Here is a 26,713-nt window from a genome sequence, read left to right on the forward strand (position 1 = left end):
CTCCCAGATAGCTGGAATTACAGGTCTCCATCTCTACAGCCAGCTAATTTTTGTATTTTTAGGAGGGACGTGGTTTCACCATGTTGGCCAGGCTGGCCTCAAACTCCTGACTTCAGGTGATCCACTCTCCTAGGCCTCTCAAAGTGCTGGGATTACAGGTGTGAGCACCGTACCCAGCCTTGTCCTATTTTATGCTCTTATATCTGGACATTCACTCCTCAGTGAGACACTAAACTACTTACAGAAAGATAGTGAGTTTTTACTTTTCAGCCTGAGGGTTGAATGACAAGTTACTGGGGAAAGTCAGCTTTGTTCGATGTGAACGGAGAGCTGGATGGGCATTGCATATCTCTGCAACATTAAGGTCATTTCCTCTGCCCACCTTGCTGTCTAAACCCCCACCTTAGAACCTCGTACCTGCAGATATTATTCAGGAGCTGATTCCTTGGCTCTTCAATTGTTCCTGAGCAGAGATAAGACTGAATATATACCACATGAGTAATTTTTGTCCAGAGGGAATTGTTTGGTAACTGTTTGCTCACAAATACATGGTGCCCATCTCTGCAGGAGGAGTACACATTCCCGCTCCATGGCAGGTGGTTGTGACCATATGACTGGCACTCAGCAGTGAAATGTGACTGGGAACAACTGCCCTTGGTTATTAGTCCCTCTACACCTTGTCAGCAATGATGCAGAGAGGTGACTTATCAGCCCAGATCGCAGCGCAGAGACAGCAGAGCCTCACAAATCCAGGATGGGCTTGTTGCTAAAACTGTTGAGAGAGAGAGAGAGAGAGAGAGAGAGAATAATAATTCTGTATTAATTAATTTACTTCTGTGAAATAGTTAGGATTTAACAGGCTTAATAAATTGTGCCTCTCATCCTAGCCAGAGTGTGGTGCTAATTTACAGTGTTAGGAATCAGATCGACAGATTAAAAATATCAGCTGTATTACTGATAAGAGCTAGATTGAAAGAGCCGCCAAATCCCTATGGAGACTCCACCAGCTGTTAGCCATCCAGGCCTTGGCATAGCAGGCCACTGCAGGCCTCCTCCCAGGGCAGGGAGAGGACAGACACGCTAGTCCAGAAGGAGCCACAGGAGGGACCAGACTGGGCGGGCTCCATTCCTGTGGAGTTAACTCTACAGCAAGACCTGCCCCTGAAAACTTTAGTCCAGGGCAATAGAGGATTCCGGAGGGATTCAGATACAATAGAACTGTATTACGCTTTGTATCTTGGAGAACTTGACAGAAATAGAAATATGAGGAGAGGTCATAAACATGTTAATTTTTGTTTCATTTTTATTCTTGCATGTTTTAAAGCCTAGGGGGAAACAGTCAAATGACAGATCAAAGCACTGAAATAAAAGTTTAAGCAATGGTAATCCTGACCATTAGCACTCTGCTGCAACCGGGCAGTGACTCCATGTGAAATGGGAATTTGTGGCCTGAACATAAATATGACCAACTTTCTGCCAAGGTGTCCATGGTCTGCTGGGCATGGCTGGTTGTTGTTCATTGGTGGCCTGTGGCTTCCAGTGCAGAGCTGTGTTCTGGTTTCAGGGCCTCAGAGGGAAATGGGGTTGTTTTGAAATCCACAATTCTTGAACCAAAAATGTGTGAGAAATTAACCTAAAAGTGAGACAAGCAACTGGCTATTGAAAAGTCAATGACCCTTCCAGGGTTGCTTTTAAAATAATAGATTTGTTTTACTTGACACTTTGGTAAGTGATTTAATAAACCATGCATCAAAGAAATTATCCGGTGTGTTTCATGTCCTGCAGTCTGGAGTATGTGAACTATATCCTTGCAAGTAAGCTTCATTATTAGTAAAATCTTGTTGCAAAATTTGGCATGGGCAATTTTGAATTGTCAGACTTCTAGGCGCTATCACAGAATTGGCAAGATTCAAGGCATTTTTCTGATTTAATGACATTTTCTTTATTGTCCCTATAATCACCTGCTTTATGAACTATGGCTAGAACTGATGTTGCAACTGGTAATTTTCTTAGAACCCAAATGCATTTATATTTTTCCGTCTTTTGATTTCCATCATTTCTGGGAATTGTTAGTAGATGGAATAAAAAGAAAATACATTATAAACAATTCAAAACACCAAAAACAAAATTCCTTGGACCTTTTACAGATACCGCACATGCAAATAAATGTGGTTTTGCATTCCAATGGCATTCGAGTGGGGATTACATTTTCCTCATTAACCTCTTTCTTAAGCAAACAGGATTGTTTTTCAAGTATGTTTTATCTAAATCTAGTTTGACATTTAAAATTAATTCACACTGACTCAGTTCAAGTGAAGAGGTAGAATGTCTTCTTCTTTTGATCCCAGCAATCGTGCAATCCTGGTTGAACGGTACCAAAGTAGGAATGCCTACTATTTTAGGATGAAATCAGAAGATTGATTGTATTGCTTCCAAAACCAAAACAAATGAACAAACAAAAAACCATTAGAAGCACTGAGTTTGTTTTTTTCCTGAACTACTGAAAGAAGTGGAAAAAGGAACTCATGACGTATACTTCAGATGTGAACATGATTGCTCTCCTTATGACAAACCACTTATAAAATGAATGTCCTTATTTCTAATTAAAAGAAAGCTTTATCTGTTTTCAATCAGTCGTAACCAATAATTCCTCTTCTAATATGTGAACCTTAATTTGAAGCAGTGGGAATCTTCTCTTTTCTCCAGGAAGTCAACAGAGTAGCTTAGAAAGACTTCACAGTTTTGGTAGGAGCAGAAATATAACTTGATTATATTTTTAGAACTTCTGTAAACACTTATGCATGAATCTATTATCTTTGCCCTGACACAGAACAAAAGCATACATTGTTTGCCGTGTTGATATTTGCCAGTGGATAAGGAAATGTTTGTGTGTATTTAGGTATGTCCATCTATGTAAAATGAATGAGACATTAAAATAACACTCAGTCTGAATTAAACCCACCAATTTTGAGAAACGTTGTATCAGCTGCCTTCACTGTGCCATTAGCTCTGTCTTGTCAGACATTCTTTTTCATTCTGCCATCTTCTCATGCATTGTTTCCAAATTCCTGCAATCCTAGCTCAAGATGGCATGAGTTAGATGTGGAGTAAGAACCAACACTAGTTTCCTTAGTGTCCAGTTTCAAAACACACCCATTAATGTTACCTGACACAATTTTTCTACATGTGCTTTCATTGGAAAGTGGAAAAATACACTACTGAGAGGGCTTCTCAGATGAAACCATATTGCAAAATATTTTCAAAAATGAATTTTTGACGAAATGCATTTCATTCTAAAAGGGCCTGCTTGATTGAAAGCAGTTAGAGTGTTTCAACATGTGCATGTTGCTTATCCTCTCTGTTGCCAACGTATTCGTGGATTCTACAGATCATACTTCTGAACTTCGACTGTCCCTAGATAGCAGTTTCTACACAGCTAACAGCGCAGATAAGAAAGAATTTTAGAACGCTCTGTTTCTAGGCCTTTTTTTTTTTTTTTTTTGAGATGGAGTTTCACTCTTGTTACCCAGACTGGAGTGCAATGGCGTGATCTCGGCTCACCGCAAGCTCCACCTCCTGGGTTCAGGCAATTCTCCTGCCTCAGCCTCCTGAGTAGCTGGGATTACAGGCATGCGCCACCATGCCCAGCTAATTTTTTGTATTTTTAGTAGAGACGGGGTTTCACCATGTTGACCAGGATGGTCTCGATCTGTTGACCTCCTGATCCACCCGCCTCGGCCTCCCAAAGTGCTGGGATTACAGGCTTGAGCCACCGCGCCCGGCCTAGGCCTTTTGTTCTTGTAGTGAACATTCAAGGAAATCCTTTCCTCATCTTCTTCCATGGTTACCTCTAATTCCTAAGAGGCTGATTTTCCCCTGCATGCCCATGGTGTCCAACATCACCTTCCAAATTACATAATCACACTTGGCCAATCCCGGAGTGGACTGACGTTTCCAAGATGCAGCTATACCTTGTTCAGGGAAACTTGAAGCCATGATCATTTTGAGTCATGTGAGTGTAGGGAGGACTTGCCACTTATTCCTAAATGTCCCAGTTTGGCCAACACTTAGCTCAGAAAACGACAGCAAAATCAGCTCTGCCACTAACCAGAAGCAGACCATTTTTATTTGTTTATTTATATTTATTTATTTAGAAATGGAGTCTCACTCTGTAGCCCAAGCTGGAGTGCCGTGGCACACTCTCGGCTCACTACAGCCTCCACTTCCAGGGCTCAAGTGATTCTAGTGCCTCAGCCTCCTGGGTAGCTGGGACTACAGGCACACACCACCACGCCCAGCTGATTTTTTGTATTTTAGGACAGACAAAGAATGGTTGTATTCACCTGCATCTGCATTTATAGGTCATCTTAAGAACTATTCATTTTATGCCACAGAGTTCCAGTTAATGATACACAACTATTCTTTGGTAGAACTGTACCTCTAAGCCAATGTTTCCAGTTCCTGCACTTCTCAAATGTACCACACCACATTCTTCTTACATTTCTTACATTTAATTATAAGCCACCAAAAATCATGATCTTCATATATACCTCTGGTCATGTATCACATAGTAAGACTGGGGTATTAGAGAAATCTCTCCAGAAATAATATCCCTATCTAAGATGGAGCTATTGTCGGTATGCTTGGCAGTGCCATCTTGAAGGCCATTGGTTTTTAGAGTATGACTTCAGGTTAGTCCCTGAGAGTGAGAGGTTTTTTTTTTTTTCAGTCTCTCTCTATAGATTATTTACTCCTGAATCCAGTTAAACTTCTAACTCTAATGTCTGTATATATATATTTTAGTCCAAAATAAAAATTATCTATGAAACCTTTTGGCCACTAGGAAGCAATAGTCTTCGAGAAAGAAGTATCTATGGAGATGAGGTTATAGAGCCTATCATGAATTAAGGAAAAACGTTTATTTCAAATTGTAGGAAACAGACAAGAAGAATAATTGCTTTGTAAGCCCCTTTTTGGGTTTCATCACACTGCCCAGGATGGTCTCGAACTCCTGAGCTCAGCAATCTGCTCATCTCGGCCTCCCAAAATGCTGGGATTACATGCGTGAGCCACAGTACCTGGCCCAAAACAGACCATTTCTATGGAGAAAAGAGAAAAATAGGCTTATGGAAAATCGAATTTGCATACTTGATGATAATTAACAACTCAAATTTAAAATTTTTTAAAAGCCCAAATGTGTGGTATAGATGATATGTCCTGAGAGGGAATTTTTTAAAATTCTAATATATTTCGTATCTCAATCACCTTTTGACTAAGAATTAACATCCTGAACACTGACTAAAAAAGGTGAAAAAAATGTATTTTCTCATTTTAAATTTACTTCCTTTGTCAAATTACTCTCAATTAATATGGAAAAACATCGAAAGCAACATGGTCCACCTTTCTTTGGAATTTCAGAAAAGTTAATGTCCCAAACCATGTCTTCCGGGATTTTCAAAGGACTTTTGCTGTCTAACTTCATCTTGTTTAAAGATATTAGAGCTGTGTTGAGATTAATATCAACAATCAGAAAGTAGTATCATGGTTCTGGTTGTCATTATCCTGTTTAGACATGCTAGAACTAGATAGCTTGTGTTTAAATGTAATGGACTAGAGAAAAGCAGCATTCAAAATCTTCATGGTGAGAGCTTCAACTATCCAGCTATCTGCCAGATGTCTCATTTCCTAAATTCAGAACATCTGATAAATCCATGATTTACCTCAATTAGTGTTCTCAGCTCTGCCTGCACATTAGAATAGCCCCGGAATTTAAAATAAAAAATTGATAGGCAGGCTCCATGCCATACTAAGTAAAGCAGAATATCTCAGGGTGGGGCCCCAGACTTTTTTTTTTTTAAGTTCCCCAAGTGATTTGAACATGCAGCCAGGGTAAGGATCAGTAACTCACATGATAATTTCATCTTTCAGAAGGGAGAGGGAGAGGAAGTGAGGAGGAGGATTAACACTCTGCTTCTAATTCTGGACAACAAGGAGGCCCTGAATAGAAAATCAGAAGTGACAGGAACCCTGGAAGAGGGCCACCTGGCCATCAGAAAATTCCAGAAGGATGTGGTCACTGTCAGACACACACTCTGTTAGTCTGAGCCTAAAAATATTTCAGGAAATTATGAAAGCTTGACTTTGACACCCTGGTCTGAGATTCCAAAAAGAAGCAGAGGAGATTCCTCAAAATAAAATTCTGTTGCTACTATTGTAAATGCTCCAACATAGGAGGAAAAAAAAGAAGAAGAAAAGAACAAGGAAAGAGGTAGCCAAAAAGATTTAATGTCTGGGCAGGAAGCTGTCTGCTAAGATCAGATATATTTTAAAATGCAAAAGCTGATCTAGAAAAACAAGCATAGGTACAAAAAAAATCTGTCAAGACTATGTGAGAAGAGTCAGAAAGTTTAAAGGAGGTTAACATTCTAGATGATGAAGAGGGCTGTTTGAATCCAAAGCAAGGAAGTCTAGGATCCATGGCCAGCTGTGATGGCATTATGTCAGTGGTGAAGGATGCAAAATGGAGCACTCTCAGATTCTTTGGTAAGAAGGAATTGAAGGTTAAGACTCCTAGGAGCAGATTCTTACTGTCACAAATAAGTTTTAAACACTGGCCTGGAAATAACAAGCCAAAATGTAAATAGAATTTTCAGATGGAATTGCTTTAATCTTTAAAAAATTTGGAGAATGAAAGAGGTGCCCAAGCACTGCCCAGCTTATTTTTTTAAGAAAAAAGAAGAGAAATTTTCTAAAGGATATACTCGAGGGTCTGCTGATTCCTCAGCTACAGAATTCTAGGATTTACTTTAAAATGTAGTTTGAATGCAAGATTTGCTAAATTAAATCATGCCTGTGACATAGATTATGAAGAGAGTAGAGAGACAAAGAATCATACAATTTTTTTTTTTTTTTGAGACAGAGTCTCACTCTGTTGCCCAGGCTGGAGTGCAGTGGTATGATCTTGGCTTACTGCAATCTACACCTCCCAGGTTCAAGTGATTCTCATGCCCTCAGCCTCCCAAGTATCTGGGATTACAGGTATGTGCCACAACACTCAGTTAATTTTTGTATTTTTAGTATAGGCAGGGTTTCACTATGTTGGCCAGGCTTGTCTCGAACCCCCGACGTCAAGTGATCCACCCATCTCCGCCTCCAAAGTGCTGGGATTATAAGCATGAGCCACCACACCCAGCTACAATTTTTAATAATCTAATTCAACTTCAGTAGTAGTTCATAATCTTTGAGAATCAGATAAAACTTACATATTCTCTTGAAGTGGTTAGATATTATGGTATAACAAACATCTCAAAACTTAGTGGCTTAAAACAGCTACCATTAAATTGTTCATAATTCTGCAATTTGTGCTGGGCCCAGCTGGTGGTTCTTCTGCTGGCTTTGTCTGGAATCACTCAGGCAGCCTCAGTCATCTAATGGCTTAAAGGAGGCTGACTGGCCCAGATAGCCTCAGCCATATGTTTGGTGGTTGTTGCTGACTATCACCTGGACCATGTGTGTTCAGCAAGAGCGCTAGGTCTGATTCACTTGATAGTGGCTAATTCACTTGGTAGATCACGAAAGCAAAACTTGCAAGGCCTCTTGAGACCAAGGCTTAGAAGTCACATGGCAGCATTTCTACCTCATTCCTTTTTTTAAAAAAATTATATATATATATACATACATACACACACACAGACATATAGTTTGTATGTGTGCAAGGGACAGGGTCTCACTTTGTCACCCAGGCTGGAAGTCCAGTGGCACAATCATTCCGGGGCTCATGTGGTACTCTGGCCTCAGCTTCCCCATTAACTAGGATTACAGGCACACATCACCACACCTGGCTAAGTTTTCAATTTTTGTAGAGACGGGGTTTTGCTTTGTTGCCAGGGCTGGTCTTGAACTCCTGGCCTCAAGTGACCCTCGAGCCTTGGTCACTCAAACTGCTGGGAATAATACTCTACACATAGTTCCAGACAGGAAAGTAGGCTGGTTAAAAATACAATTAACTCTTGAACAGCACAAGGGTCAAGGGTGCCAACACCCTTGCAGTAAAAAATCTGAACATAAATTTGGATTCCCCAAACACTTTACTAACAGCCTACTGTTGACTGGAAGCCCTGCTAATAATATAAACAGTCAATTAACACATATTTTGTGTTAAGATGTATTGTACTATTCTTACAGTAAAGTAAGCTAGAGAAAAGAAAATTGTAATAAGAAAATCATAAGGAAGAGAAAATATGTTAACTACTCATTCAGTGGAAGTAGATCATCATAAAGGTCTTTATCTGTGTCCTCCTCAAGTTGAGTGGGCTGAAGAAAAAGAGGAGGGGTTGTTCTTGCTGTCTCAGGGGTAGAGGTGGAAGAGGTAGAGAATGTGGAAGGGGAGGCAGGAGAGCCAGGTACACTTGATGTAATTTTACTGAAAAAAACCCACATGTAAGTGGACCCTCACAGTTCAAAGCTATGTTGTTCTAGGGTTACCTGTAGATGTGAGAAGTAAATTACTTTATTATAAATTTGCCAAATGGCATAATTATTTATAAATTGTGAACTGTTCCTTAAGCCTATCTCTCTTTTTACTTATTGGTACTCACTATGCTTCAATTAACTCAAGTGGAAAAGTTGATTGCAACAGATAATTTGTGATCAGCAGGGTTGTTTTCACTTTTAAACCATCCACTTAAAAATCAATCATTTATATGAACGACAAGTAACCAATTTATATGAGTTTAAACACCAGGCACTGTTACTACTGCAAATTTTTGTTTGTATCTCATAAGATAAAGAATATTAAAAGGAAATCCATGTGGTTTAGTTTGAATTGTTGCCATTTTGTTGCTGTTGTGGCCAATGGATTATATACTTGAGTGCTCCAGCTGTGCTTAATTTTTAAAAATTATTAGTATGTTACTTTGTTTTTAATATTTTTGCTCATTTGGCAGGTTGATCTGGTCCAGATGGATAAAGAGTAATAAATTAGTTTTGAAATACTCGATTTTCGTTAGCAATTAATAAAAGCTAAGATTTTTTTCCCTTACCCTTTTAATCATAAAAATGTTCAAACATGCAGAGAAATAGAAAAAATAATACAATGCATACCCATAACCCAAAACCTTTAATTAATAATTGTCATCTGTCTGTTTTCTTTTTGTTTTTGTGTGTGTGTGGTTGTTAGACCATTTTAAAGTCAATCACCCCTAGTACTTCAGCACACATCTCAAAAAAAAAAAAAAATGAGGACACCATTTTTAACATAACCAAATACCAGTATATGCCACTTAATAAATTCATAGTAATTCCTTAATATCATATAATACCTAGTACATATTCAAATTATTACCATGGTTTTATAGGGTTTTTTTAGAACATACTGTTTTAAAATTAATTTTTATTTATAATTGATACATAATAATTGCATATTCTTATGGAGTATGGTGTGATGTTTCAACACATGTAGACATTGTATAATAATGAGCTCAGGATATGTAGAGTTCTTTCTCCAATTTAGAATCTAATCAAGGAACACACGTAGCAATTGTTATGTCTTCCACCTTTTTAAATTCAGTGCACACCCACATTTCCCTTTTTCTCATGCTGACATTTTTAAAGGCCAGGCCTTAAGAAAAAAAAAATAGTCCTGGTCTTCATCACCATTTTGTACTTTACTAAGCCTGTCTTATAGAAGGCCCCAGTTCTAGACTTTTTGATTCTTTCTTTAGAGTGGTCTAACTTGTTCCTCCATTCTCGGTGTAGCCTACACATCTAAAGTCTTGACTTGATGCAAGTTACACATTTTGAAAAATACTCACAGATGAGGCTATTTCCTTTATACTGCATGGCAGCAGCCAGGCGTGGTGGCTCATGCCTATAGTCTCAGCTGCTCAGGAAACTGAGATGGGAGGATCACACTTGACCCCAGGAGTTGGAGGCTGCAGTGAGCTATGATCACGCCATTGCACTCCAACCTGGGTGTCATACTGAGACCCCGTCTCTTGAAAACATTAATAAAAATTTTTTTTAAAGCATAGTTCATGGCATTAGGATTACATTGAGCCTGGTTTTTTTACTCTTAGTGATGCCAGGTTTGATTCCTAAATTAAGATAATGGCAACCATAACTCTCTTCACTACTGAGAGATATTTTCCCCTTATCAATTTGCTAGTCATCCTGGGGTAATAATTTGGTGCCATGCAAATATCCAGTTCCCTAAAGTTAGTTTTCTTTCAAAAAATAAAATAAAACAACAGGTCGGCTGGGCATGTTGGCTCACACCTGTAATCTCACAATTTTGGAAGACCGAGGTGAGTGGATCACTTGAGGTCAGGAGTTCAAGACTGGCCTGGCCAACATGATGAAACCCCATCTCTACTAAAAATACAACAATTAGCCAGGTATGGTGTTGCAAGTCTGTTAACCCAGCTACTCAGGAGGCTGAGGCAGGAGAACTGCTTGTACCTAGGAGGTGGAGGCTGCAGTGAGCCAAGATCGTGCCACTGAACTCCAACCTGGGCAACAGAGTAAGACTCTGTCTCCAAAAAAAAAAGCATGACTTTTTTTAATTCCTGATTTTAATAAGGAATTGTACTCAGTTTTTCAAAGCTTTCATCGGCTGGGTAGATTCAACTAAAATTATGAAAATGAACCAGTGTCTACAATAAACCTTTACATAATGATTCATTTTCTTCTCATATATTTATTGGTTTTGGTACCATTCTGGTTTATAGAAGTCATGCATACTTGGACTAGTAAATTGGGCATTGGTTTCTAGAGCTCTGCAAGAGCTCCTTTCTTTACTTATGTTATTTTATGGTATTACGTGCCAAGTTCAGAACTGGAGCAGTATAGATGCTGTGGAAGTGAATGTCATGCTGTCATGTATAAAAAAGTTACATCAGAGAAGCACCCAGTGTACCAAGAAACCAGGTCTTATTGTAGGAATGATGGCCAGTAGACTCTTACTGTGCCACACCCTGAAATTGAAATGTGGATCCCTTGAAGTGACCTCTTGGATTCCTTTTTTAAGCAGGTCAGAAGACATGAGTGAAAACGTATCAGTAACCAAACATGGGGATATGAAGCCTAATTAGGAATCGAACGTCACTTCTAAAGTCTGTGTCTGTTCGTTTTCTTTATTTCATTTGTTTTTGTTTCTTCCTCATCTGTGAATCATTTTCCTTTCGTCATCGTCCACAATGGCTTCTGCAAGAATATCGGTCTTGAAATGTACAACATGGCTCGCACCCACTTCAAACATTATTTAAAATCTCATTTATTATTTTGTACTGTGGTCTCACTTAAAAGCCAGTGTTACCGAGACTGCAGAGTACATGCCTTTAATTCCCAGGGTGAAGGGGTATGGGGTGTGGGGTGTGGGGGAAGAGAGGGAGCAGAAGCAAGCAAGAGGAAAAGTTAATACTGAGACAGTCCACACAGAAACGTGAGGAAAACAAGAATATTCAGGAGTCTCATAGGCAGATGAAGTCTCTCTAGACATTAAAAAACTGGAAACTACCCAAACCCAGGCTTAGTACAGTTAAAAAAAAGTGATGAAGACCAGGACTGCTTCCCCCTACCCCCTACCCCCATCAAGAGGCTAGTAGCTTAAGGACCACATTCCCAGGATTACAAGGATTTGCCTGAATAGCCCAGGGAACATTTATCTCCGGTAGAATTGTTAAGATGATGAGATGGGTTTCCATGTGAGTCACCACTTACATGAGACTGCATTTTGAACTTAAAATTAACACTGGGAGTAATCATAGTACCTTGAGATCAGCAGGTTAAAGCTATATTAAGTTGGAATTATGTTTTTCCAATTAACCTTAATTTTTAGACCCTAAAATCCAGGTGTTTTGGGGAGCCAAGCCCAGTTAAAACCCAGCTAGATCCCAGCAATTTAGGAAGCTAAGGTGGGAGAATTGCTTGAGGCCAGTAGTTCACAGCCAGCCTGGGCAGCATAATGAGATCCTGTTTCTACCAAAATATCTAAAACTTACCTTGGTATGGCGAGGCATGACTGTAGTCCCAGTTACTCAGGAGGCTATCGCGGAAGGATCGCTTGAGACTGGGAGATCAAGCCTGCAGTGGGCTCTGATTATGCCACTGCTCTTTAGCCTGGGCTACGGAGTGAGATCCTGTCAAGTAAGAAAGAGAGAAAGAGAGAGAGAGAAAAAAGAGAGAAAGGAAGAAAGGAAGGAGGGAGGGAGAGAGGGAGGGAAGGGAAGGGAAGGGAAGGGAAGGGAAGGGAAGGGAAGGGAAGGGAAGGGAAGGGAAGGGAAGGGAAGGGAAGGGAAGGGAAGGGAAGGGAAGGGAAGGGAAGGGAAGGGAAGGGAAGGGAAGGGAAGGGAAGGGAAGGGAAGGGAAGGGAAGGGAAGGGAAGGGAAGGGAAGGGAAGGGAAGGGAAGGGAAGGGAAGGGAAGGGAAGGGAAGGGAAGGGAAGGGAAGGGAAGGGAAGGGAAGGGAAGGGAAGGGAAGGGAAGGGAAGGGAAGGGAAGGGAAGGGAAGGGAAGGGAAGGGAAGGGAAGGGAAGGGAAGGGAAGGGAAGGGAAGGGAAGAAGGGAAGGCAAGAAGGGAAGGGAAGAAGGAAGGGAAGGGAAGGGAAGGGAAGGGAAGGGAAGGGAAGGGAAGGGAAGGGAAGGGAAGGGAAGGGAAGGGAAGAACGGAAGGGAAGAACGGAAGGGAAGGGAAGGGAAGAACGGAAGGGAAGGGAAGGGAAGGGAAGGGAAGGGAAGGGAAGGGAAGGGAGAAAGGAAAGGAAAAGAAAGGAAAGGAAAGGAAAGGAAAGGAAAGGAAAGGAAAGGAAAGGAAAGGAAAGGAAAGGAAAGGAAAGGAAAGGAAAGGAAAGGAAAGGAAAGGAAAGGAAAGGAAAGGAAAGGAAAGGAAAGGAAAGGAAAGGAAAGGAAAGGAAAAAGAACTGGGTTTACAAGACCATGTGCTGAAATATCTAACACCAGTAGCTTCATCATATTTATTCAACTAACTTTCTACCCTCCTTCCTCTATTCCCAGATAGAAAATAGTCACCTACAATTGAAAACTGCTTGGGTATGGGCCGCACTGCCTTGGAAGAGGAGAGTATCCCTACTCTCCATAGCATGTGTGCTGTATTGATGCACCCCACCCCAAAACATTTTGCGAATGACAGAATAAAAAGCTTTTACCTAATAGGAAAGAGAAGAAGATGGGAGGGAAATTTCTGTTTCTGGGAAAGTTCCTGCAATGGATATTTCTTCTCTTTTTCTAAGAAAGCTATCAGTTACACCTTCACAAGAAGCTTAAATTTCTCCCATGTATTTCAGGCAATTAATTACTCTGCCGCTCAGTGTGGCAGAATCTCTTCATTCTGGAAATTGCAGTAAGATATGAAACACGAGATAAGTGAGCAGCAGGCATGGAACTAACATTTTCATTCCTCTTGTTGAAGGGAGCTTGGCTGGAAGAGCCAAAGTGGGTGGTGTCCCAAGCTTCCACCTTTTATCTACTGATGCATTTGAACAAAATCCTCTCACTTACATTCGGTGCTGCCATTTCCAACATCAAATTCACAGAAATCCGGCAGCCAATTGCTTCCTTCTGTTCCAGGTAAAATAAGAAACCAACACATACACATCACCCAGATATGCTAATTGTTACTTATGATGGAAAATCTCATACATGTGAAGAAATTACCATAGAATGTTATTATGAAGGCTCCAAGCATTTGGGTAGCTTAGAGCTGAAAGGAATATAATGTTGGCTTTTTAATTTTTAATTTTTGTTTTTTTAGATTCAGGGTCTTGCTCTGTTACCCAGGCTGGAGTGCCGTGATGCAATCATAGCTCCCTGCAGCCTTGACCTCCTTGGTGAGGTCAAGGACTACAGGCCAACATGCCCAGCTATGATGGCTTCTTATACCAGGCTGGAGATTCAGTATGCAAGAAATGTAACTGTGTGATACAATTAAAATTCTATATCAAGCCCTCATGCAGTCAGTTAAGGAACTTTCCCTCTCCATATGCTGTTACCTATGAATTTTGGGATGGCTCACATGGAACCAAGGCATTGAAAGGGCTCGTGTGGTTCTGTAGGTTGTCTCTACTCAGTGGACACTGAGTTGCTAATCAACCTGGGATGTCCGTGGTCACAAATTCAATTCTTATGAGGCCTCCTTTAGCTCCGTCTGCCTACCTTTCAATTCCAATGCCTCTGCTATTCCCCCACCACTCTTGGGCACACAGCAGTTACTCTGTTCTTATACTCACTGGGGTCTGGGCCTGGAGATTTCATGAGTCTCTTTAAGACCTGAATGGCCAAGACACAGCACATAGTTATTTATATTTTTCTCAGGGATTTATCTAGAAAACAAGGTTGCAAGTTCCTTTTGTCTTAGATCCGTGAAGGTTTCTGCCCATTCCCCAAGAGCTGCCCTCGCCTGGCAGCCCGCACCATCTGCCTCTCATGCTTGCCTACCAGGCTTCTTCCCCCAGCCTCCTTCAATTTTGGTACCAAGGGCAGAACAGACTTGCTTTCAATGTCAGCTCCTCTCCACGAGTGAGTGGCATTCTTTATTTTTAAACGGTGGTAAAATATACATCATATAAAATTAGCCATTTTAAAATGTATAGTTCATGGCATTAAGTGCATTCCCGTTGTGAAACCATCACCACCATCTGCTTTCAGAATTTTTTTATCTTTCCAAATTGAAATTCTATATCCATTCAATGCTAACTGCCTCAGGCCCTGGCAACCACCCTTCTACTTTCTGTCTCCATGAATTTGACTATTCTAGGTACCTTCTATTCCTAAAAGTGGATTTATATATTTGTCTTTTTATTACTAGCTTATTTCATTAACATAATGTCTTCAAACTTTATCGATGTTGAAGCATGTGTCAGATTTCCTTCCTATTGAAGTAATATTCGATTGTATGTATGTACCATGTTTTCTTTATCCTTTTACCCGCTGATTGACAATTGGCTGGTTTCCACCTCTTTTGACTCTTGTGAATGATGCTGCCATGAACACGGGTGTGCAGATATCTGTTTAAGTCTCCGCTTTCAATCCTTTTGGCTGCAAAAGGATTAGACCCAAAAGTGGAACTGCTGGATCATATGGTAATTCTCTGTTTAATGGCTAAACTGTTTTTCACAGTGCTGCACCCTTTTACATTCCCACCAGCAATGTACAAGGGTTCCAATTTCTCTATATCTTTGCCTTCCAGTGAGTTTTAACAGGGGTGCTCCTGACACTTGGGGTCGCCCTTCGTTATGCAGGACTGTTCACTACTTGCCGAACGATTAGCATCCATGGCCCCACCCACTACTTGTAGGTCATGGGATATTTATTTCCCAGTTACTGTGACAAACATCTCTCCAATCCCACACAACACAATTCCAAATGTCCCCTAAGGGGTGGGAACAAGCTGCCTGGTTAGAATCCCTGGTCTATACCATGAGTTCTTGCTGCTTCCTTAAGGCCTTGTCTCTGTAAACTCAAAATCCTAGTACAGGCTCTTTTTCTTTTTTCAATAAGCAGAAGATGATATTGTTTAATTGAATGGAGGAGACACGAGGGGGTGAGAGATAGTACAGAGGCAAATGGAGAGATTTCAAAATATTAACTCACCACACACAACAATTTTTCATCTTATTTACTTTCCTGTTGAGAAACTAAGGGTTTCTGTGATCTTTGTTTTCTTGTCAGACAAACTGAGACTTTCTAAAAAGACCACAGGTTTACATCATATCCTTCAAAAAAGCATATGAGCTATATTAAGGAAATGAATGTAATGATGAATGCAACTCTTGTGTCTCTCCCAGGATGTTACACTGGTCTAGAGATGTCTCTGACTGACTGACTTGCCTAGTCTCCTAACTTCTCACGACCTCTGACCCCTCCAATAGGAAAGTGAAGTTCGGTTAAATGGTTGTCAAGTGTCATCCCTTAAAAACAGTGTTATTGTAGGCAGTGATCAGTAAATAATTACAAAAACTCACATACAATTTGGAGGAGTCAAATTTCTGAAAGTGTAAAGGATTTCTAACTCTTCTTCCGTTTCATTTAAATGTTATGTTACCTTTTCAACGTTTATTTTCACAACTTCATGATGTTCAAATCAGCTGTCTCCCATCACAAATCTGGATTTACAGAGTGATTCAATTCCTGAAAAGTGAACACTAATGCTTAAATCGAAATAATTTTCTCATTAAAAAGACAAAAGGAAAGATGTATTCCAATCAATTGGAAAAATTGCCAGTTATGCTTCCTCCCCCATTTCTGTACTGCACGAATGTGAAATTAGTCAATAGTCTTAAGAGAAAATATGTAATCATTGAATATTAAACTTTTTTTTTTTTTGAGATGGAGTCTCACTGTCACCCAGGCTAGAGTGCAGTGGCATGATCTTGGCTCACTATAAACGCTGCCTCCTGGATTTCCTGCTCAGCCTCCTGAGTAGCTGCGGTTACAGGCATGCACTACCACACCTGGCAGTTTCGTATTTTTAGTAGAGGTGGGGTTTCACCATGTTGGCCAGCCTGGTGTCGAACTCCTGACCTCAGGTCATCTGCTGCTGCCGCCTCCCAAAGTGCTGGGATTACAGGCGTGAACAACTGTGCCCGGCCCTCAACATAATTTTTAAAATTTATAAAATAAAATGCTTATAAGTTGATAACAATGCCCTGTAGAGCCACAGATGACATTAGCCTCCCCCCATTATTCTAAAACTTCATTATAGAAGCCCTTGTTTACAAATTTTTGTCACACTCTTTAATATTCTGAATGAAGATACTCTAATTTGTGGGGCTTTTTGCTGTGTTGTTTCTTGTATTCATGGAGAGCAGTTATCTATTGAGCATCTTTTAATGGAACCTCTATTTGGACTTGGTTAGATAAAGTTTCACTCCTTCTTTATCTGTGAAATCCTGAGTTAGTAAATCACATTTCCCAGTCCTAATTTTATCTAAAATTAAAATATAAGTTGTCCCTGAAGAAGCACATGAATTCACAGAACAGACTCTCAGAACATTGGGATGGCCTCACAGGACAACCACCAGCTGCCTGGGAAAAGGTGTTACAAAAAGGTGAAAAGGAATGACCAGTGAGAACATTAGAATCTTTCAGCAAACATTACATGTCCTAAGCTAAAATTACTGCTTGTATGTTTTTTAAGGGTGAACATTCATTCATTCCCCACCCCCAAAACTCACTTGACATGAAGAGTTCGAGCTCATACTTACTTTGAAAGGCTATTGTGAGGATTGATTGGTGCAGTGTATGTGACTTGCTTAGCCTAATGCCTAGAACCTAATAGTCATTCAATAAAATCCTTTAAAATTGTGATGGTGAAGATAATGATGCCAATACTTTTACTTAACTGATTTTTTAAAAGTCAGTTCAAATTGGCAAAGAGGAAGTCTCACTCTGTGGCCCAGGCTGGAATGCAGTGGCAGGATCGTAGCTCACTGCAACCTCTACCTCCTGGGTTAAAGCCATTTCCTTGCCTCAGCCACCCAAGTAGCTGGGATTCCAGGCATGTGCTACCATGCCTGGCTAATTTTTGTACTTTTAGTAGAGTTGGGGTTTTGCCATGTTGGCCAGGCTGGTCTTGAACTCCTAACCTCAGGTGATCTGCCTGCCTCGGTCTCCCAAAGTCTTGGGATTACAGGCATGAGCCACTGTGTTGGGACCAGAAAGTCAACTTTTAACAGATGCGTTTGTTGTTCTAAATTACAAATCTAACCTAAACCAGTATCTGCGGTGACGGCCAGTGTGTCATATAACCGCCATCAGGATGTATTGAAGCTCTTTAGCACAACAGAGTGAGGCCTCCGGGATGTGGTGGCTGCAACCCCCATGGCCTTATTGGCTCCCCAGCCCCTCCACACCCACTGCCCTAGCCAGGTCAGCATAGTTACAATTGTCCTGCACCCAGGACTGAGCCCTGCCTCTTTGCCCTTGTGCATGGAGTTCACAATGCTGCTTCTCTTTTCTCTCTGTCTCTTAAACACCACCCTCATTTTTCAGGATTGAGGGCTCTCCTCCCACCCTCCAGCAGGTAGATTGTCTGTTCTCTCCATGGGGATTCCTACTGTATCTTACAGAAACTTCTCTACATCACCTACACCCAGTTGGCTGCATAATTTATTGCCCGACTTAGGATAGGTTTGCAAATGATAGAAAGCTATTAGTAGACTGAGAAAACAGACAGAAAAGAGGACTGCTCTAAGCTAATAAGTTGTGTGGTCAGGCCAGCCTACCATTAAGGCTTTATTCCTAATTTGTTTATTTGTGTCCCACCTTGCCAGACGGCGAGTTCCTAGCTGGCAGATATCAGGTCTCTTTTCTTTGGTATCTGTATGCCATGTGCCTGGCACAGTGCTCGGCATATGCTAGATACTCAACTGATGCTTGCTTTCAGTTGAGGAACACATTCATGGTTAGATAGATGAGTTAATGAACGCATTAAATGGTGGCTGCATTTGTAGGATAGTTTATATTTCAACAATAGCTTTGAAGATAACCTTGCAATGGCTAATTTTTCCTTAAATTGGCTAAGCATGTCTTTAAATCTTCTATGGCCAAATACTTGAGCTTATAATATAAGCAAAATTCTTTGCATGTAAATTTATCAGCATTCAATCATATAATTATTAAAAGTACTGAATCATGTGATTGAATCTCACCTGCTGTGATGGTTAATTTTGTGTCAATCTGACTGCCCCAGAGGGTGCCCAGTCATTTGGTCAAACATTACTCTGGGTGTGTCTGTGAGTGTGTTTTTGAGTGAGATTAACATTCTCAGCAAAAAAGATTTCCCTGCCTAATGTGGGTGGTCTTCATCCAAACAACCAACTAAACAAAAGACCTGAACCCTCCCTCAAGGAAGAGGTAATTCCTCCTGCCTGTCTGCCTTTGAGCTGGGACACTGGGGTTTCCTGCCGTTAGGCTCACACTGAAACATCAGCTTTTCTTGAGCCTTGAGTTGCCAGCTTTTAGACTGGAACTGTATCATTGGCTCTTCTGGTTCCCAGGCCTTTGGACTCAAACTAGAACTACACCATCAGCTCTGCTAGGTCTCCAGCTTACTGACTGCAGATCATGGGACTTCTCAGACTCTGTAATCACATGAGTGAATTTCTTATGATAAATCTCTACCCATACATTCGTTCTGTTTCAATGGAGAACCCCGACTTGGCGAAAGAAAATCTAATTTTGTCAAGTTCATTCATAAAGTATCACAGCTTCACATAAAAATAATGCTTATAAAGTTAATATACTGGAGATAAAACTGTGTAGAGAAAATAATCTATGATAAAAGTAAAATATATGTAAACACACGTTGCATATTATTAGTTGACTCCATAACCATATTTTAGACATTGAATTTTATTTTTATTTGTTTTCCTTTTTAAAAGAAAGATTCTTCCATACTATATTCACTGTATAACAGCTGAAAAGCTTGTGCCTCAATTAAGGGAGAAATGGTAAGAAAAAGAAAGCATCCAAGTGTTAAGAGGTCAGTGTGGTTCTTGCTTTCAAAATTTATTTTCCAGCTGGGCACGGTGGCTCATGCTTGTAATCCCAGCATTTTGGGAGGCCAAGGTGGGCAGATCACCTGAGGGCAGGAGTTCAAGAGCAGCCTGACCAACATGGAGAAATCCCATCTCTACTAAAAATTACAAAATTAACCGGGTGTGGTGGCACAGGCCTATATTCCCCGCTACTTGGGAGGCTCAGGCAGGAGAATCGCTTGAACTTGGGTGGTGGAGATTGCAATCAGCCGAGATTGCGCCATTGCACTCTAGCCTGTGCAACAAGAGTGAAAAAAACAAATCAAACTCATTTTCCATCTTCCACCCTTCAGGACTTAGTACCCTCTCCTGGACTGGGCATGCACATAGGCTACCAGAGTGACCGTTAGCCAATACTTACCAGGCAAGTCAATCCAAAAACTGGTTTGCCTGAGTATTTTTTTTCACTCTGAAATGGCATTTTTATTTTTATTTTTTGTTAAATTAAATACTCATTTGAGTACAAAATGGTGTGTGTAGCAAGGTGACTGAGGTTGGTAGAAGCTTAAGATCAGACTACTCCAATTTCTATACTCTGAGCTGCCTCCAGGATAGGGTGATTCTTTGTAGAAATATTTCTTATTTTTATTGAATAAAAAGCTAAAGTTAAGATACCAATGATGTCAGCGGTAAGGCCCAGTGAAGGCTTGGCTATAATGAAAAAGCCTGGAAAAGTCCAGAAGGTTTTGGTTCTGTAGCCCAAAACTGCATTGTTTTCTCACAACTGTACCCAGTATTTATTAAGAACCTCCCTCCCATGTGCTTGCCATTATACAGGATGATTCCAATACTTCAAAGGACTTTTGAAATTATTCTCATAGATCAATGAGATGGTTTCTGTTTTCTGACTGTGACTACACTTAGTGTATATGTATTTGTAACCTTAGTACCCAGGAGTAATGGCTTTTAAAAATTCTTTGTGCAGTCATAGTTTTATTACATGAACAAAGCTTCCATGTTTCTTTTCATTTTCAAAAAGTGTATGACATTTTCAGTTTCTATTTCTTCTTAAATACTTAATCTTTAAAGGTTAAAAATTAGCAGACTTTCCTTATTTCATTTTAATTCATGCCCTTTGATCTTTGGGGGAAAATGTGTTTAAAGTCTGTTGCTCACAGAGGAATTTTTAAAATGTTTTCTACAGTCCGTTGATTTTTATGAAGTTTATTTTATTTACCTTTTAGCACTAAACTATGAACATATCTAACTTTTCAAAACTGTTAAATAAACATGCATTTCATTGCTATTAATTAGAATGCTGGCGCTTCTAAAAATTCCCACAATAGTGAAAAATAAATCAAGGTACTTAATTTAGATAATTTTCTTGAACTGTGCTAAAAGGGTTATATGTTTTCTTTAATGTTGTATAAGACAAAAACTGATTTTAGTAAGTAAATGTTTTTATGAAGTACATTTAAAAGTAGAATGTGGCAAATGATTCAATTTGGGTCTTCATTATTTGATTTGCTTTGGTGGAACGGTGATTTGTGTCTTCACAGTCTTTTATAACCATGTGCCCAGCAACCAAAGACTGCCTGACGTCAGCATGACTGAAACACTCGGTTACCTGCGAGCTGATCTCAGTCATTCAGACTGTAACTAAATAATCCCTCCACAAAGGAGGGATTATGTCTCATTAGTCTTGCATCTCCCGTGTGACCTGCTTGGTGCATTGCACAAAATACATGCCCAATATAGGTTTCTGTACCAATTAAAAGTCTTGTTATCGTCTGTTCTTATAATAGTTTATACTACCTGGTAAATGCATATTGAGATGCTTACCAATGATATCTGAAACAGTAACAACAAAAACAACACATCCCGATCACCACCCATGCAAAAAAAAAAAAAGGAAAGGAAGAAAAAAGAGAGAGAGAGAAAAGAGAAAGGAAGGAAATAGATCACAAATATAAACTCTATCTCATGTCCCCACTCCCCCGACTCTGGGCATTATTCCTGAGCTAGAGATGCTCTGCCTCCCAGCAGAAGACAAAAGCCCTGGAAAGGCTGTCATTCATTTGCTGGAGGGAGAAGTGGTTCATCTGCACACACACTCAGAGCCTGGCTAGCTACACAGCAGTGGTCCCTGGTAGGATGTGCCTCTTAGTGGAATAAGTGACCTTGAACAATGTATCTAGCAGTAGCAAGCCTCCCCTGATGCAGACATAAATTCCAAAGGAGCTGGAGAACAATTCTTCCCTTCCCTTTATCTAAATCCTCTGAAGGATGAGTGGGAGGATGGTTTCTTCTTCCTTTCTGAAGGTTGTTTTGTTGGTGCCTTATGCTAAGAGAACTCAGCAGATAAAAATTTATTATTTTCTCTTAGCATTTTCCTTGCAGTTAGAAGGAAACTGCAGCTCACATCAAAAAATATTTAATTTCCCAAAATACCTGATTCCAATAAGGAGTTTATAGAATTTGCTTCTTACCAGAGCAAAATCCTGAATATGTGAAATCTGATATCTTGCCAATTAAATGAATGCCTCATAATTTTTAAATAGCCTATATCATTTTAATACTTTAAAGATTGTTGAGGGATAAATTATCAGTCTCTATTTTTTAATAAAAAACAAAATTCATAAAAGTTAAATATTCTGCATTTATTTTATATTACTATCTTGGCAGTTTTATTTTTTGTGACAAAATTCTTAGTCTGCTATGTTGTCCAAATCCTAAAAATGTTTAATTGATTACAGAAAAATGTATTGGAAAATATTGCTTTGCCCTTTCTTTTTCTCTAAATTCCTGATTTTTAAAACTACTAAATTCATGGCCCATCGCCAATATCCAGGATAGTATCCAGTTTTTAAATTCTGTACCCTGTCTTAGTGACTTCCAAACTAAATGAAATGAAAAGGCCTCAGACAGTCTGTTTACACATGGTGGCAAAATTAATCTTAAGTTACTTGGATCACTGCACTGGGGACACATCAGAACCTCTCCTCAGGCTACTTCTGAGCATACTATATATGTCCCTGTGCAGAAGCCTACCTCTTTCACTCTAGATAAAACAAGACTTTCTGAGCACTTACTCTGGGCAAAGCACGGTGCCGCAAGTACAAAGGTGGATAACACTCAGTCCTTGATTTGATGGTGTTCATTGGAACAGGCTTTCAAACTGTGATGTCACTGCGTCTTCTGGGACCAAAAAGTTTACTTTTCTTGATGGGAATGAGTTTACTTATAAGTACACATTGTGTCATTAATGTGCTTGACTCTCTATGGTACAAAACTTCTTTCTAATGCTGATCAGTTGCAAACATGATAGAACAATGAAATATGGTAGAGAGCCTAGCCTGGTACATGCAGTCGTCCTTGTCTGATATGGGCCTCTCTGAGAACGAAACTCCTCAAAAGGCCAGAGTGTGCTCTGTCTTCATTTCCCTTACACGTGGGTGTTATCCAATACTGATCTACATCATGCATCACTTAACAACTGATATATGTTTCAAGAAATCTGTCATTAGGCTCTTTTGTCATTGTGTGATCACAGAGTGTACTTACACAAACCTAGGGTGGTAGAGTCCACTGTACCATCAAGGCCATATAGGATAACCTAGGCTACAGTGTACCTAGGCTATATAGTATAGCATGTAGCTCCTAGGCTACAAAGTTGTACAATATGTTACTATACTAAACAGTGTAGCAATTGTAACTGGGTGGTAACTATTTGTGTATCTAACCATATCTAAACACAAAAAAGGTACCATAAAAATACAGCAGCACGATCTTTTTCTTTAATCTTTTTTTTATTATACTTTAAGTTCTGGGGTACATATGCAAGATTGTTACATAGACATACACATGCCATCGTGGTTTGCTGTATCCATCCCCCGTCACCTACATCAGGTATTTCTCCTAATGATAACCCTCCCCAGTCTCCCCACACCCTGCCGTCCCTCCCCTAGCCCCCACCCCCCAAACAGACCCCAGTGTGTAATGTTCCCCTCCCTGTGTCCATGTGTTCTCATTGTTCAACACCCACTTATGAGTGAGAACATGTGGTGTTTGGTTTTCTGTTCTTGTGTCAGTTTGCTGAATATGATGGTTTCCAGCTTCATCCATGTCCCTGCAAATGACATTAATTCATCCTTTTTTATGGCTGCATAGTATTCCATGGTGTATATATACCACATTTGCTTTATCCAGTCTATTGTTGATGGGCATTGGGTTGGTTCCAAGTCTTTGCTATTGTAAAGAGGGCTGCAATGAACATACATGTGCATATGTCTTTATAATAGAAGGATTTATAATCCTTTGGGTATATATCCAATAATGGAATTGCTGGGTCAAATGGTATTTCTATTTCTAGATCCTTGAGGAATTGCCACACTGTCTTCCACAATGGTTGAAATAATTTACACTCCCACCAACAGTGTACAAATGTTCCTACTTCTTCACATCCTCTCCAGCATCTGTTATCTACAGATTTTTTTAATGATCGCCATTCTAACTGGCATGAGATGGTACCTCAATGTGGTTTTGATTTGCATTTCTCTAATGACCAATGATGATGAGCATTTTTTCATATGTTTGTTGGCCACATAAATGTCTTCTTTTGAAAAGTGGCTGTTCATATCCTTCACCCTCTTTTTGATTTGGTTGTTTGATTTTTTTCTTGTAAATTTGTTTTCATTGCTTATAGACTCTGGATAATAATACTTTGTCAGATGAGTAGCTTACAAAAATTTTTTCCCATTCTGTTGGTTGCCAGTTCACTCTAAAGATTATTTCTTTTGCTGTGCAGAAGCTCTTAAGTTGAATTAGATCCCATTTGTCTATTTTGGCTTCTGTTGCCAATGCTTTTGGTATTTTAGTCATGAAGTCCTTGCCTATGCCTATGCCCTGAATGGTTTTTGCCTAGATTTTCTTCCGGGGTGTTTATGATGTTAGGTCTCATGTTTAAATTTTTAATCCATCTGGAGTTAATTTTTGTATAAGGTGTAAGGAAGGGGTCCAGTTTCAGCTTTCTGCGCATGGCTAGCCAGTTTTCCCAGCACCATTTATTAAACAGGGACTCCTTTCCGCATTGCTTGTTTTGTCGGGTTTGCCAAAGATCAAATGGTTGTAGATGAGTGGCACTACTTCTGAAGCCTCTGTTCTGTTCCATTGGTCTATATCTCTGTTTTGGTACCAGTACCATGCTGTTTTGATTACTGTAGCCTTGTAGTAGAGTTTGAAGTCAGATAGCATGATGCCTCCAGCTTTGTTCTTTTTGCTTAGGATTGTCTTGGCTATGTGGGCTCTTTTTTTGGTTCCATATGAAGTCAAGATGTTTTTTTCCAGTTCTCTGAAGAAGTTCAATGGTAGTTTGATGGGGATAGCATTGAATCTATAAATTACTTTGGGCAGTATGGCCGTTTTCAATGATATTGATTCTTCCTAATCATGAGCATGGAATATTTTTCTATGTTTGTGTCCTCTCCTATTTACTTGAGCAGTAGTTTGTAGTTCTTCTTGAAGAGGTCCTTTACATCCTTTATTAGTTGTATTCCTAGGTATTTTATCCTATTGTAGCAATTGTGAATGGGAGTTCACTCATGATTTGGCTCTCTGTTTGTCTGTTATTACTGCATAGGAATGCTTGTGATTTCTACACATTGATTTTGTATCCTGAGACTTTGCTGAAGTTGCTTATTATCTTAAGGAGATTTTGGGCTGAGACGATGGGGTCTTCTAAATATACAATCATGTTGTCTGCAAATAGAGACAATTTGACTTCCTCTTTTCTTGACTGAATACCCTTTATTTCCTTTTCTTGCCTGATTTCTCTGGCTAGAACTTTCAATACTATGTTGAATAGAAATGGTGAGAGAGGGGACCCTTGTCTAGTGCCAGTTTTCAAAGGGAATAATTCCAGTTTTTGCCTATTCAGTATGATATTGGCTGTGGGTTTGTCATAAATAGCTTTTATTTTGAGATATGTTCCATTGATACCTAGTTTATTGAGAGTTTTTAACATAACAGGCTGTTGAATTTTGTTGAAGGTCTTCTCTGCATTTATTGAGATAATCATTTGGTTTTTGTCTTTGGTTCTGTTTACATGATGGATTACATTTATAGAATTGCATATGTTGAACCAGCCTTGTATCCTCAGGATGAAGCCTACTTGATTGTGATGGATAAGCTTTTTGATGTGCTGTTGCAGTTTGCCAGTATTTTATTGAAGATATTTGCATTGATGTTCATCATGGATATTGGCCTGAAACTTTCTTCTTTAGTTGTGTCTCTGCCAGATTTTGGTATCAGGATAATGTTGGTCTCATAAAACGAGTTAGGGAGGATTCCCTCTTTTTGGATTGTTTGGAATAGTCTCAGAAGGAATAGTACCAGCTCTTCTTTGTACGTCTGGTAGAATTCAGCTGTAAATCTGTCTGGATCTGGACTTTTTTTGGTGGGTAGGCTATTCATTGCTGCCTCAACTTCAGATCTTGTTATTGGTCTACTCAGGGATTTAACTTCTTCCTGGTTTAGTCTTGGGAGGGTGTAAGTGTCCAGGAATTTGTCCATTTCTTCTAGATTTACTGGTTTATGTGCATAGAATTGTTTGTAGTAATCTCAGATGGTAGTTTGTATTTCTGTGGAATTGGTGGTGACATCCCCTTTATCATTTTTTATTGCATCTATTTGATTCTTCTCTCTTTTCTTTTTTGTTAATCTGGCTAGTGGTCTATCTATTTTGTTGATCTTTCCAAAAAACCAGGTCCTGGATTCACTAGGTTTTTTTGAAAGGTTTTTGTGTCTCTATCTCCTTCAGTTCTGCTCTGATCTTAGTTATTTCTTGTCTTCTGCTAGCTTTTGAATTTGTTTGATCTCGCTCCTCTAATTCTTTCAATTGTGATAATAGGGTGTCTATTTTAGATCTTTCTTCACTTCTCATGTGGGCATAAATTTTCCTCTAGACATTGCTTTAAATGTGTCCCAGAGGTGCTGGTACATTGTGTCTTTGTTCTCATTGGTTTCGAATAGCATCTTTATTTCTGACTTCATTTCGTTATTTGTCCAGTAGTCATTCTGGAGCAGGCTGTTCAGTTTCCATGCAGTTGTGTGGTTTTGAGTGGGTTTCTTAATCCTGAGTTCTAATTTGATTACATTGTGATCTGAGAGACTGTTTGTTATGATTTCTGTTTTTTTGCATTTGCTGACAAGTGATTTACTTCC

The 26,713-nt window shown here is 39.7% G+C and overlaps 1 long non-coding RNA gene across 1 annotated transcript in view; it reads right to left on the minus strand.

Annotated features, from left to right (window-relative positions):
- Positions 1 to 499: 499 nt before the first annotated feature.
- The window catches only part of LOC144581712 (uncharacterized), a 122,136-nt gene continuing 95,922 nt past the window's right edge, over positions 500 to 26,713 (minus strand). The window contains exon 3 of the long non-coding RNA XR_013532815.1: positions 500 to 772. This is a non-coding gene — a long non-coding RNA (uncharacterized LOC144581712). The remainder of the gene's footprint in view (positions 773 to 26,713) is intronic.

Source organism: Callithrix jacchus, chromosome 3, assembly GCF_049354715.1.
Source record: "Callithrix jacchus isolate 240 chromosome 3, calJac240_pri, whole genome shotgun sequence".
Classification (NCBI taxonomy): domain Eukaryota; kingdom Metazoa; phylum Chordata; class Mammalia; order Primates; family Cebidae; genus Callithrix; species Callithrix jacchus.